We start from the raw sequence: 12,224 nt of genomic DNA on the forward strand, positions 1-12,224 counted from the left end.
AACTTATTTTCAATCTTTTCTTTTAAGCAAGCGGTTGAAGTACAGTCGTTTTACCGGTAGCGAATATTTGCCTGTATCGAATAATTTTTAGATAAAATATTGGTGAAAAACGGAATTAAGATTTTAAAAAATCCAAGCTAGGTAATTTTAATACAGAAATAAATATTCTATCCGTGAGTGAAGTTGATTGACATTTGCAAGATTATTTACAAATTAAAAAGGTGACCCAGATATGATCTGCCGAAAGTGCAAAGCTGGAAAATCGAAAGTGTGAAAACCTAGATATGAAATTAAGTTTGTTATTGATCCCTTTTAGTGGATAATTAGTAACTATAATCCATTTACTGATATTATGCATAATATTAAATATAATTAGAGATTTGAATGAAATTCGACAAATAGAACTACGTACGTGTAGTTTCACTAATGTCGGTTCATTGAGACAGAATAATTATTTGGATGGATATATTGACAGATATACGGGTAAAACAAAGGCAAATCGCAATTACTTATCATCAGTTACTATCATAAAGTGTTTTCGTGAAATTTCAATTTCATAAAGTAACGCAAAATGAAAACTGTTCAAGTCCTGTTTCAATTTGACGGGAAAACGGTACGATAAAAGAAAATAACGATCATTTTATTTATTTAAATAACATATACCCACAATAATTTTTCCTTCTTTATTTAAAGTCTAATTACATGAACCTCTAGTGCTTTTTATAATTAATCCGTCCCAAAATACTGTAGATAACTAATTAAACGCGAGGAATTAATTTCCGCGTAAAATTGCGAGAAGCAACCCTCGCGGATTTTAAAACCTCGCTTTTATTTTTCAAACAGATTGAGCTATAGGAAATAATAACAAAAAATTGGGGATCGCGATTTTATATTCTCGCGATTTGATACAAAACAGTGGAATCGCGGAATTAAGTACTCGCGTAAAATAAGGAATATACAGTATTCGGCCAGAAGTGATAAAGGGCGCTTGATTCGATACTGGAAAACGTATTTGAAACTAGGAAAATTGAGGGGGTATTGAAATTACTATCTCCGTAATTAATATTCATCCTTTATATTTTCGAAAGTTTGATACTACAGTTTAGAAGGAAAAAGAATGATGATTTAAACAAAAAATAAAAAAAATATTTCGAATTCCGAAAATAATAATTGCATGCACGACGAAACCGCATACTGATTCGTTACCGGTAAAACGACTGTATGAAGAAGTCTAATAACTATCGGTGTAATACGGAATTATTGATATAATTTTCTTCGGATAATTCGGGCCATTAGTCTGTAAATCAACTTTAAATCAACTATACAAAGAATTGGACACGTTTGTTTGACAATGACATTTTTGACATTTACTAACAAAACACTATAAATGAAATCAAAACGATTTTAAAGTCACAAAAATATAACTCCCTGGGACACTTAAATAGTAAATTTTAAACACATACAAGGACAACGTAAAAGTAAATCCGGTGCTTTCTAATCTGATTAAAATTTAACTCGTAAAACTGCTCTTCTACGATACGCTATACAAGATCTACGAACACCCCTTATGGGTGGTTCCAATTAAAATGAAGCAAAAATTACTCAAACAGGTATTCAGTTATCATCTTCTGAGAAATCATTCCCTGTTCATGACCGACGACAGGAAAAGAGAAACGCTGGGCTGTATATATTAAATAAAACAATTAATGGCACCATCAAACTGATCATGTTTGATATGTATTGGTTAGAATTGACTACCGATTGGTCAAATTGGAAACATGGTGTGGTCTGATCACAATGATCATCAGATATATTTCAAAATACAAACGTTAACTCTTTTTTTTTTTAGTAAAAAAACATGATATTTCACAAATATCGGACGATACTTTGCTAACACTAGACGGCTCTAAAAAATTCTCAAAACATGTTTTCCAACATACTAGATGAAAACTAGACTACGGTTCGACAATTTTTGTTTTGTAGTATAATTTAAAAAAATGCTGAATCAAATTATAATATTATTCTACCAAAAACTAAATCACTGATACAACAATCGAATACTAGTAGACTGATATTCACGTCGATTGACCGAATTACCATTGTTAAAACTCTCATTTTGCCAAAACTTATTCATTTATTTATTTCTCTTCCTTGACCAAAATGTGAAAAAATAACTTTTCTAAGATTCATTTGGATTTATACGGAAATCAAAATGTAATAAAGTTTAAAAAGTTGTTGTATTTGAAGATTACTTATCTGGGGGCTTAAAATGGTTAATGTAGAGGTTTTTTATGAAGTCTTTAAAATGCTCTTGGATTAAAAGATAAACACAAAACAACAAGCCATGGTTAGGTATACATGTATTCTTAACAATAAATGATAGAATCATTGTAAATAAATATTTGATTTTGGTGATACATTTATCTCAGATATTTTTATACCTAAAAAATGATTTTGGTATGATGTTTTTACCTCATGACAGTATCTCATGAAGAATACTGGGAAAAAAATGTACGCAAAAAACAACTTTTTCATTGTTTCAGTATGGGTTATTTGTAAAATAAGGATTAATAACAACATTGTCCTCTACAAACAATGGTATCAAAATGGTGTTAAACATGTTGGTAATTTTTTATTAAATGATGGTAACTTTTTATCAATGCAATTAATTTTTTTTTTAGCATGATTTCAATATTTCAAGGATATGTTTTATGCAGTACAATAGTATTTTTTCTGCAGTTTCCAGTTTTTTGAAATGTATGTCATTGAACAAAAATGTTGTTGAAAGTAGAAGTGGTCCATATTTACCTTTTATTTTGAAAATATTTTGTTAAATGAGCAATGTACAAAAGTGATTTATAATTGTGTCAACAAGAACCCACTTCAATATACAATTGAAATAAAGAGCTGTCTCAACATGGAAATAATAATGTATGTATACAAGATGTGTTTAAAGTTTGTTTTAAAATTACTGTTGATTCATCATTACAATGGTTACAGTACTGAATCTTTATTAGGATACTCCCTGTATGTTACCAACTTTTAAAAAATCAAAATTAAAACCGATGACTGTTGATGATTTTGTGACACTGAACTATACTGCGTGTGTTAGTTATATGTAAACAAATATTCCCTCTGGGGAGAAATTTCAGCTTGCATATATACAAAACAACCTCTGATAGAGTCGGTTTTAATGTTATTAATATTATTTTAGGTGAGACACCATTGAATGGTAAGAACAAGATAATAAATTATATTTTATTATAATGCATACAGTACTTATACTGTACTTATATTTATACTTGTACTTATACTGCACTTATTTTTTTATATTAAACATAATAAATATTCATCAGGAGATTGGAAATTAAGCAAACCATGTTATTTGTTTATAATATTCAATAGTACAAAAGTAGCCTCAATCGAATGGTTACATTCTTTTACATGTAATGAGAGTATCATTACCAGAAGTGGTTAATTTGTTTCCTGATGCTTCCTTTTTGTCTTCTATTTTATCCTGAGTTGTAAAGTTATCGCTTGCTGTCTCTGGCGAAAATAATAAGCGTTTATTTATTATTTTTTTTAGGGGGATGGGGGTATAGCACTATTTCTGACGATATACACCAAAGTAATACTATAAGAGCAAATACACAAAGCATCAATTTGTAAATCATAAGATATGAAAGATTCATCAGGAGATTGGTAATTATAAGCAAACCATGTTATTGGTTGATATTATATAGATAGTGCCTGTTTAGGAGGGAAAGAGTTGAAATTGACACCCCGAGAAAACCACTGTCAACCGACGCGAAGGGTGCCAATTTCAACTCTTACCCTCCTAATCAGGCGCTATTTATTTTATTTTACCGAATGTCTTGATTTTAAAGGAAACTTTGCTGATTTAATATAGGAGTGGCGTGAATTCTATGGCAAAGCGTGATGCTAACGCTGAGGATAATAGGAAGGATTATGAACTGCGTCTAAACAAATCAAATTTCAGTATTTAACATTAAAGAATAATATTAATTATTAAGAAAACAGTATTGATGAACAAGTACAAAACCGCAATCAAATGATTTACATTCTTTAATATGTACTGACAGTATCTTACCTTCTATAAGGAGAGTAGAAGAACAGCCATAGACGTGATGACAAGGCAAACAGTCACATTTTTGGGCACAAAGAAGGCCATAAAGTGGTGCAGGACATACATCTGAGCAGCTGTCACTCTAGTAACCGACTGGACATTCTACATATTGCATTGTAATTGTTTATAATGTGTAGCATACATTGATAAACAATTATCATATTATATCCTTTGATAGTGGATAAAATAAAACAAAAAGTTTGCATGACATAGTTTCTAAGGATTTAAACCATAAATACGTGCATGCATATTTATTGGTAAAGTTGAAAATACCATATTGATATTAATATAACTTATCATCGTCGAGAACTACAAATACATTTTAATTGAGATGGTGTCCTACCAGGTTGATGATTATCTAGCTACAAAATGATTTCTATCTCTTTCTCTATAAACTACTTCTTAATCTTAGAATAGTCTAATACCTTTGCAATCGAAACCAAAATCATATTTAGAGTACATGATTTCTCCAACAGTTTGTTTAAACATCTTCAATATATTTATGCTTTCTCAAACATATTGCTGATTTTTTTAGGAAATCCTGTGAATGTGTGAAAAGGACTCATAAACCAATGTTAAGTGGTCGTGTAATGTTCATAACATCATTTAAGGAAATTGTTGTACTTATTTCAAAATTTCTAAATATCTTAATTCTAACACTAATTTTCGTATAATTTATTTTTTAAAAGTTTTAAATGGTTCACATGTATAAAATCGGGCAGGTTTGGTTTGTGTCCTTACATAAAGCATATTGATTTCTGTTCCACTTCTTGGTTTTATACCATACACAGTAAACTCTTAGTATCTTGTTCTCATAATGAATACTAATTGAGAAAAAAAGAGGTTTCACAGTCGTTGTCCGAGCAGTATGAGTAATGGACGCATTTTATTACTTTGTTATCTTTAGATTTTTTTTGGATAACTTTCTATAATACGATACATGCTTTATAAGCGTTTATTTTTAACCAAGGACATATTAGCAGCTATCGCAGGTCTTGCGTGACGCGATTTCAAAGATCACAACCCTTGACTCTTTGCGAAAAATAATGCACTTTGCCTATTTTTTCTAACAGAAATAACTGGAAGAGAAGTAGATGGAAGTTTGTAGATGTAGAAGAATTTTTATGAGACGTTCGAACGCTATCATCATTCACTGTCAGATACATTCAACTGAACTCTTTTCCGTTCAAACAGCTGCATCCTTTGTATAAGGGGACGTACCTGATGCCAGGATAGCAAGGTGACGGAAAACTCTAACTGACCCATATCCATTTTTGTTTAATCTATTAATCTTCCTCCTGTAATTTTCGCAAATAATATCACCAAATGACACCAATGCACAGGTTCTTTGCAAAGAACAAACTGCATCTACTTTGCAGTACTTCCCACACAATTGTACCATTTCCTATTGATGTTCTGGGAAGGCAAACGCAACAGTTATTGCTTGGCATGGTTTTTTTAATTGTGGCACCTGTCTCGAGTAATACCGAGTGAATGATTTTTGTCATCAAACAAAGCGTGCTTACACTAAGGTATTTTCGGTTGATTGCTTTTCATGTAGTAAAGTATATACTATTTTCCATCTTTAATTCAAAGAGCAAATGTGCAATTAAGGAAGAAGATCGAATTTAAATTTACAAAATGCACAATTCTACATAAAAAAATAATTAAACGGTGTTTATAATATGCTGCTAATTTAAAACAAAGTATGCCCACAGATGAAATCGAACCATGGCTTAAAAAACAAACTTACTAATCTAATCCAGAACTTACACTTGATGATGTAAATATAGACCTCTATGAAAGAAATCAGCTTCCAAAATTTTTGTCGTTCTTTTTTTTGCAAAATTCGACCTCTGGGCCGGGGTGCACCTAATTATCAGCCGTATAGCTTTTTGGCTGATATTGGTCGATGTTTGATTTAAGTGTGATACAGATTTTGCCCTGTACTGTACATGTTGTTTTGATCATAATTTTGATAAATACATATTTTTTGTTTATATTTTCATGTGATAAACTTTATTCAGCTTTATTCTAGTTTTCGTATATCCAAACCCGCATATTTTGACGCTCAAATGTATTATGACGTCTTCTATAAAACAAATGTCCATGACGTCATAACGTCAAAGTCCAAATTGCAGATATGGATCGATAAAAAGAAAAAGAACGAACGGGGAAAAAATCTTAAGTATTCCGAAATCCGAATAATTAGTTGCAAAAGTGATAAAAAATGTGCAACAAAGGTGGAAATAAAATGTAATGATGGCGCGTTGTAACAAAGCACTTTTAAAAAATTAGGCACTTTGAAAAAAAATTCAAAGTGCGTTAATTTTGGGACCAAGTCAATGCAATTAATTTTTTTGTTCAAAGAAATAATATATAATCTGAGATACAATAAATAATTGTTTTAACCTTGTGTTGCTCAATTGGATATATTTGATAAAGAACCCACTGCATTCTCAGCTAACTTCATAAACAGTTTCTCGATTAAATTATTTTTTCCTTTTCTCATAAGTTTACGTAGCTTGACAATTTACCTAAAAAAAAAACAACTCGGGAGATTTGAATAATACTAATATGACATAACCTGCGTCGCTTAGAAACTGCATTTTCCTTTTTTTGTGCAGCAAACTTTCTAAAGTGTAATTATCTGGTACAATATGCTGTGCCAGATATGAAACGAAAATCTTGATTTAATTTACTTGTTGATAATGGAGATAATGTATAACATCTTTCAACTGTCTTCAATTGCATGTACTTATAAACAAACATGATGTGAAAAAAGGATAAGTTACACAGCAAAATGTGCCACATACGTTTCACATACGTTAAACATGTGTGATACGTATGTGACCTCACGTACGTTTAACATGATTTAAGTACCACGTGTGTTTAACGTACGTTAATGAACATATGTGAAACGTATGTTACACGTGTGTTAGACATACGTGATACATTCCATACGTTTTACGTATGTGGATCCAACGTACGTTTTTTACATGAATTACATACGTTATGATACGTATCACATGTAAATTGCTTAAAATTGAATTACTTGAATATTTTTAATTTTTCAGTTCATTCTTGATATACTTCATCTTGCTGCTTGAATCACTTCAATTGATTACTCAGTTACTTCAGTGGATCTTTGGAATCATTCATTTTGCATTTCCAGCTTCTTGTTTATCTAAAACTAGAGTTACAGAAAAAAGACAGTTTCGAGATTAAAAATGAATTTAATTCCTTGAATGATTACATTTAGATTTATATTGTTGTCATTCTTCTGTGCTTTAATAGTTTCTGAAAAAAAACCAAAGAATTTTACATTAAATTTCATTTTATGATAAAGTAAAATTTGCAAATGCCTCAGTTGCTTTTTTATTCAACAATATTGTTAAAGAATAACAGGATCCATTTAGATTTTATTGCAAATACAACATGAAGAAAGTTTATAATTGTTAATAATTTTTTCTTTTATTTGCAAGCTCTCAGAGAGAGAGAGAGAGAGAGAGGGGGGGGGGCAAAATAGAAGGTCAATCACAAGTATTAATTTGACAAAATAATTTTTACCTCTAGTATATTCATCCTGATTTTTGTCCACCTCCAACTTCTTCCCTTTTCATGTTTTCCCATGACAATGCTTGTTTGAACTTCTTTCTAAAATATTAATACAAACTTAAGTACATACAATCATTAGAGTTTTTAAATACACGATAAAAATATAATTTATACATGTAAGCGGAAAACAACGTATACAGGTAAATATTTCTTTATGCAAATAAGCTTGAATCATTTGGGTGAAATGATATTCTAAAGTACACTTACACATAGTTTCACATAGTCCCCAGAAAAGTGTGTGTGCATGCATTGGGGGGGGGGGGGGGGCAACTCCTTGATAATTCACTTTTTATATGAAAATTTAAGAAAAATCTTTGCTGCAACAAAAAATAAATAAATAGGGGGTAACTGGATACATGCCTGTATTAATCCTTATCTAAATTGAATTACCTTAATCTGTCACTAAATTAGCAACCACATTGCAACTGTCTTTGAACTCCGCGAAGAACTTTTGGATCCTGGATCATTCATTACAAAATCTTCAGGCTACATCAAAACAGATCTTTTAAACTTCTGTATTATATCCATTTGCTACAAAATATAATACATGCATTAGATAATTAGATATATCAAAATTTTACACTTTTCCTTATTAAGAAATACAAATGTAGATGTAGGTGTCATGCAACAGATTATCATTAATGATCCTGAACACCCAGTGACTTCTACTTTTAATGAACTATGTCATAGAAATCCATACCTTTGAGTTATTAATTAGGTTGGATTTGTACGGAAAAAAAATTCCCAGCGGTGTTGATGACCCTTAAAAAATGTTTAAATTGTGAAATGCAATGGTATGTGTACTTACATTATGATTTTATCAATTCAAAGAGACATCTGTCATTGACTGTGTTAGCTAGTTGGTGTTCTCTTCCAGGGATATGTCAAGCAGCCAATGCATGCCTATAAAAAAATTTCGATTACCATGCAATAAGAATACAACTTAATAGAGGCAATTCAATAATCAGTTCACTTAGTTGCAATGGAAGACCTACTCGTTACTTTGCATAGGTTTTGCTCTAGTTTTACTCTACTTTCAAATATTTCAGTTTTCAAATGCGTCTTATCCAAGATCGACATATATTTCATTGGTTTTTATAAGTATTGGTTCTTCTATATTAACTAAACCAAATAGCTGCTTAGTTGTAGCTCTCTGGGGAAACATCATTTTTATCGCCATTAATTCAACCCGAATTTTCCCGGAGAACACAGTTACAGCTCCGTGCTACATGTTTACTCTTTTGACATCGGTAATTGTACGATATAATTTTCAAATGCAAGTAAATAAAAACGAATGCTTGACAATCATTACCTCTGCTAAATCCATCCTGCAGTTCGATCTTCTGCCTCCGTGACGTAAAAATGTGACGTATATTTTGTCATCGACAAAACTAAAACCGATTTCGTATTAATTCCGGATTCGTTATCGAATTAATTTTAAGAAGACACGTGGCTTCTGTTAATGAAACAACTTTATTTATGCATAGTTTAAACCAATAAACACGCACAGTAGCAAGGCTTTTCTTCACACATGTTCACATGCATTCATTTCAGAGACATGAGCGATAAAGCAACATCAGACATGTACATGCAGATCATGCGCGGATACAGAAAATTTTTTTCCGGGGGGGGGGGGGGGGAGGGGGTCTGAAGGATAATTGTGTTTGCCCGGGGGGGGGGGTCCGAGGCATATTTGCGATAATTTTACTGTGTAAATTTCATTAACTTTCATTTTCCCGGGGGGGGGGTCCCTCCGACCCCCCCCCCCATTAGATCCACGCATGCAGATAATTTTAATGTAAAGTTATTCAAATGCATGCCTTCAGTTCACACATATGTAAAACATATATATTATTAACGCACGTGTAACATGGTTTTTAGAACTAATGTTAACCATGTGTTTATTAACATTTGTGTAACATGTGGTTGAGATCTACATACGTAAAACATGTGATTCACATATGTTTAACATGTGTAAAATTTAACGTATGTTAAACATATGTGATGTTGAACGTATGTTACCACACGTATGTTAACCATGCGTTTCTCAACATATGTTTAACGTACGGTTTGACTTCACATGTGTGTAACGTATGTTTAACGTATGTTGTACGTGTGTTAAGTTCAAACATATGTGAAACGTATGTGGCACAATTAGCTGTGTAGTTATGGTTACCAAAAACAATATGATCTTTTAGAGTATCTTGTCAGAGAGAAAAAAAATCACATCATAGCCAATGCTTGTTTTTGAGTTTATAATGATTTAATGTTTGTCAATATATATGTATTTTTTTTTTTATAATAAAGTGATTTATTTGATTAAAATTTGAAAAGAGTGTCTATGTTGAAACACTTATAGATTCTTGAACAAACCATTGGAGAAATTGTTTGAACATATCGGGTTTTTTTCAATATCACTGTACTTAATTTACAAGAAAGCGTATTTCTTTTCCCGAATTTATACATTTACTCTAAGTTGCTGAATATCATATATGTTTTGGAAGGAAAAAAAGAGGGGTAGGAAAGACGGTAAATTAGATTCATTGGTGTTAACAAATCATCATACTTAACTATCACCAAATTGGGAATTTAATTCCAGAATTTGTGATCTATACATATTTTTTTCAAAGTGCGTTAAGTGTGTCGATACTAGAAATGTTTATGTACCTTCATAACGCACTTTGAAATTTTTTAAGCGGCTTGACTTTTTTTTTAAAGTGCGTTGCCACAACGCATGGTCTTGCTCATGTCAAAGATGAAAAGCATGTATGTTATACTTTGTATTTATGATTGCATTTATTACCCTGTATTATGAGTAATCAATACCATTTAAGATAATGCAAATTATAGCCACGACCGGTCCGCCATAAACACGACCGGAATGTAAAATAGGGGGTAAATCTACTATATAGTAGGTTTTCCGTGGGGTAATCTGGCTATATAACATAGGAAAACCCACTATATAGTCAGCTTTCCGTGTTGGAAAACACAGGATAAATCTCTGCCATTCAGTCAACTAAAATGTGACTGAAAGGTAACTAAAAGGTGGCTGAATGGCATAGCTATTCCGTTCAGTCACCCTTCCAAACCATTCAGTTACCATTCAGTTGACTGAATGGCAGAGATTCATCCTGTGAAAACTGCTTTATAGACATTTTGCGAAGGAAGAACTGCTATACAGCCATTTCTCCGAAGCGAATTATGCTTAGGGGGAAAATGCACTATATAACACCGGTTGTTTGTATTAGATATGAAATCAAATGGTCAATGACATACAATATCTGATATTGCATTAATAAGGCAAACTGTCTTTAAATTGGCTTAACTTTTCTTCTCACTATGAGTTTAACTTAATACTGATGGATAAGAATTCCAATGAAACCACGGTATATTGTTTTATTCCAGGTATTCTCAGGTTCAAAGCAATTTTTTTTGTATATAATGCATGTACCTTAGTGCGTGAACGCATTTTAAAGGGGCATGGTCACGAGTTTGGTCAAATGTTATTTTACTGTGTTTATTATTTCCAATGCTTCAGGAATGCATTTCTAATGATCAAATGAATTTTGAGAGTCAATCGTAGAGTTATAAGCAAGATACAGGGCTTACAACTCTTTGTCATGTAAACAAGGCTCGTGCCCTGTTTATGTTTACATACGTTAAATATACCAGTAAAATCGTTTTCAAACTGATCTGTTTATCTTCTTATTCATTTTAGGCATAAAAAAAAACCAGTTCCTAACGTTTAACTTTTTATTTTTGGTCTAAAACTGTAATTTTCACTTCAACATTCATAATGTAAAAAAAGGCTTTGTTTACATAGCAAAGAACTGTAAGCTCTGTAACTTGCTTATAACTCAACAAATGACACTCAAATGTTGGTTGCATATTAAAAATGCCGTACTGAAGCATTGTAAACATTAAAATCGGAGAAATAATTTCTGACCAAAATCGTGACCAAGAAGATATCATACATAACTATAATATGATATTTCTTTCCAAACTTTATGATGAACTGGTACAAATGTACAAAAAGTATCAAAAATTTATAAGGAAATGAGTGATTTCATTTGATAGCCCATGTCCTTTTCCAATCACTATCTTAAGCAATAATGTTCTGACATCCTCATGTATATGTATGAGCAATTGACTGACAAAGATGATCGTAAGATACACGGTCAGGCTTGAACACGCTGCAGTGGTATTGCTTCATTCAATGCAGTCCCCGCTCTCACAGAACTCCGTTTGGCGCCCATCAATGTTGATCTTGACAGACCGACCAAAGTCACTGCGCGGGTATGATAAGATAAGGCAACTCTCATCGATAAAATTCCTCTGGTCGATATGACGTCACAATAAGCAGCATGATGTCATATTTTACTCAGAAACTTGTCGATTTTAACTTTATCTCTGGTTTGAATTATAAAAAGTACAGGCATAAAATATCACTAGAAACTCT

The 12,224-nt window shown here is 31.9% G+C and overlaps 1 long non-coding RNA gene across 2 annotated transcripts; it reads right to left on the reverse strand.

The window, feature by feature from the left end:
• Window positions 1-6,945: 6,945 nt before the first annotated feature.
• On the reverse strand, window positions 6,946-9,360 carry LOC128160193 (uncharacterized). Of its 2 annotated transcripts, none has more exons than XR_008240253.1 (5): window positions 9,078-9,360; window positions 8,574-8,668; window positions 8,156-8,296; window positions 7,718-7,804; window positions 6,946-7,340 (listed from the first exon to the last, which is right to left on the reverse strand). It is a non-coding gene; the product is annotated as an uncharacterized LOC128160193 (long non-coding RNA). The 2 variants fall into 2 exon arrangements; XR_008240252.1 differs by having other exon boundaries at window positions 6,946-7,447.
• Window positions 9,361-12,224: the final 2,864 nt, after the last annotated feature.

The sequence above is a fragment of the Crassostrea angulata genome, chromosome 8 (genome assembly GCF_025612915.1).
Source record: "Crassostrea angulata isolate pt1a10 chromosome 8, ASM2561291v2, whole genome shotgun sequence".
Taxonomy (NCBI): domain Eukaryota; kingdom Metazoa; phylum Mollusca; class Bivalvia; order Ostreida; family Ostreidae; genus Magallana; species Magallana angulata.